Here is a 3,518-nt window from a genome sequence, read left to right on the forward strand (position 1 = left end):
GTTATGACACATAACAGCTATTGGACCTCACCTATTATTTTAACTTCTTTCTTTTGGGGGAAGGAGGGGGAGAGGTCAAAAGGATGGGGAACACGGGAGAACTGAGAAGTGAGTGCGATTGAGGTGCATGATGTGAAATTCCCAAATTATCAATAAAAATAAGATGTTAAGGAAATTAAAAGGAATACAGGGCTGGTGAGATGGCTCCGTGGGTAAGAGCACCCGACTGCTCTTCCAAAGGTCCGGAGTTCAAATCCCAGCAACCACATGGTGGCTCACAACCATCCGTAACGAGATCTGACGCCCTCTTCTGGTGTGTCTTAAGACAGCTACAGTGTACTCACATATAATAAATAAATAAATCTTAAAAAAAAAATAAAAATAAAAGGAATACAAGAAGTCTTTTGGCTCAGGTTCTACAAGGTTCAATTCCTCCTGATGGGAGGGCACACTGGAGCATAGCAGTTCACATCACAACCCGACAAGAAGCAGAGAGTGGAAGAAGGAAGTCATCAGGGATAATAGAGTCTCCAATGGCCATGACCCTCCTCCTGCCCCAGCCAGTATCCTACTTCCTCCAGCTAGATCCTGCCTCTCAGTTTCCAGAACTCCCAGTGTAACACAGCACTGGGAACCCAACGGTCACATTAGCCCATGGGAGACATTTCAAAGTCAAACCATAACTATACCCACCAATTTCAACTTTACAAAATCCAAAATACAAACTACCTGCATGAATTTCCACTTTTTCCTTTGTAGTCTATCTTCCAAAGACAATAAAAAGTGGGAATTCTTGGGAGGGAAAACATCACTTGCAATTAAGCATAACCTGGGATTGTAAACTTGTGTATTCTCATTATCTTCTACGTTCCTATAAACAAGCCACATCTCTCGAGGATTTCAATTTCCCAGCTTTTGGGTTTGTTATGGACTTGTTGTTGCTAATGTATCAAACTGCTTCAAAGGTAATGGCTTCATGAAGAAATCCGTGTGAAGAAGCAGAACTTACGTTCTCGAAGCAAGCTGTAGCTGGGCATTTTTATAGTGCTTAAATCACGAACACAAAGCAAAATGTGCCATTTCAAGAAAATTGAAGAATCGCAGAGTCTGAGAATGCTCCACTCTGCTAGTAGAGGAACACATTGGGAAAGAAACCTTTATAAAGCATTAGCCCATCAAGCCATGCAGCCGCACTGAAGGCTCTTTATGGCCTCCCTTTTATGGCCTTGGGTTTGTTTTTCTTTTGCAAGGGTAGGCTACACTTTCTTTTGCAAGTCTACCCTGATTTCGTAATCTTAATCATTCTCCCTGACTGCTGCTGCTTCCTTCCCCCCACCCACCCACCCCACTCCACCCCTGCCACCACCCCAGTTCCCAACTGCTTCAACAACACACTTATGACCTGCTCGTTACAAAGAACAAACCCCATCAGCCCATGTTTGACGATCTCATGCTGTTTCTCCCTACCTACCCCTTCAGCTAACTCTCTTGGCTTCTGTGGATTGCCACGCTTCCTGTTTTCTAATGTCCTGCAAGAGGGAGAGAAGGGGTGTGCCCTTAGAACTGTGACCTCAGAACTGTGACCTCCTTACCCCTCTACTCATAGGCTTATGTTAGCTCTGCATCTTGACTCAATCAGTTTGCTGCCTCCCTGAAGCTGCCAAGCCTAAACCTTGTCCCACCAGGAACCCTTCCCATCCATGTCCACTCTAAATAAGTGTATTGGGTACTTATTACAAGCTCAAGAAAACCAGTATTGAACTTATTTGCCTCCCAAATTACAGCCCTGTCCTGTGGTCTCATTGTTCAAAGGACAGCACCTTCCATCCAAGCCAGAAATCTAGAAGGTGACCTTCATTTGAGTCTTTGTTTCTCACTGTACCTCCCTGAATGGCCATACTCTCAGTTGAAGCTCCCAGCCAGAATTCATCTCTCCATTACATCCTGCTATGGCTGAAGTTCAAGTACTATCACCTCTCCAGCATACTGCTCCTGTCTACTAACCACTCTCCTGCCTCCAAATTCGCACCCTCAATCTGTTCCCTTCCTACTGCTTCCAGTTGTTCTAAAGTGCAAACTAAGTCTTAACAATCCCCAACATAAAATTCTTCCCAAAGCCAAAGATCCCAATGCTGAGTGTGGAGAAGAGACCTTAGCCATCTGCCTTGCACCAACCCTTTCAACATAAACTCTCCTGTGAGGCTTCTACTATTTCCAGTTCCTAGGAGGCTTGCTCAACCTTAGGGGCTAGCTTGCCTCTCGTGCTCTCCCTGCCCCTTCTCCACCTAAATGAATCAGCCAACTACTTCTACATAATGAGGTTCAAAGACCTTCTCTTGAGGAATCTTGGAGTTTTTGGGTTCTCTAAATCCTTAGTCCATATTCACTCATCATAGGTCTCTATGATGGCAGTCTCTGAGCTATTGACCAGCACCTGGGACCACTACTAGCTGAGCAAGACAGTCCATGTCTTCTGCATCCCTGAATCACCAACTCTAGTAAACAGCCTTATGTCCAATGATCCCATAAATGAATGATAGTAAAAAGCTCATGCATTGCAGGGTGGCTGTAACAATAATGTACTGTGTATGTTTTCTTTTCTTTTCTTTTTTTTTTTTTCTTTTCTTTTTTAAGCTGAGCCATCACACTGGTATGTGCCTTTAATTCCAGCACTCAGGATGTAGAGGATGGCAAATCTTTGTGAGTTTGAGGCCAGCTTGGACTACACAGTGAGTTCCAGGCCAACCGGAGCTACACATGAGACTCAGTCTCAATAAATTAAATAAGTAAATAAACAAATAATAAACAAATAAATGCAAGATAATAGATTTTTTATTTTTTTAGCTATGAGGAATTATATTTAGAGAGAGCATTGCATTGGCTAATTTTATGTCCACTAGACACAAGCTAGTAATTTTAGAAAAAGAAACATCAGTTGAGAAAATGACCCCCACCAGATTGGCCCATAAACAAGCCTATTCGTTTTACTAATGGATGGTTAAGGTGGGAGGGCCCAGTTCACTGTGGTTGGCACCACCACTGAGAAGAACAATCTTGGTACTATGAGAAAGAGAGCTGGTGAGTAAGGCATGAGGAGCAAGGCAGCGAGAAGCATTCTATGGCCCTGGCTTCTCTGGGTACCCTTCCTCATGAAATTTCCTTGCCATCAATAAAATTTTAACCCTTGGCTCTGCTTTAATCCCAAAAATTCTTTTTTGAAAAGTCACCTTTTCAAACAATATTATTCAAACTTGACAGTGATTGTGTTCTTTGTGCATTTTAAAACATTTTTTACATACTTATTGTAGAAAAATTGGAAAATACAACTCAGTAAACAATCCTCTAGAGACATTGGTATAGTCATCCTTCACACATATTTGTTTGTACTTATAGAAATGGCAGCATCCACATAACACCACCTGTATTACTCCCCACTGGTGTGGTTTCCACAAAGCCACTTAATAACCACTTAAAATTCCACTTTAAGCATGCTGTTGAATAAGTCTCTCTTGAAACAT

Source organism: Mus caroli, unplaced genomic scaffold (assembly GCF_978045245.1).
Source record: "Mus caroli unplaced genomic scaffold, Mus_caroli_1 scaffold_3, whole genome shotgun sequence".
NCBI classification, from domain to species: Eukaryota; Metazoa; Chordata; class Mammalia; order Rodentia; family Muridae; genus Mus; species Mus caroli.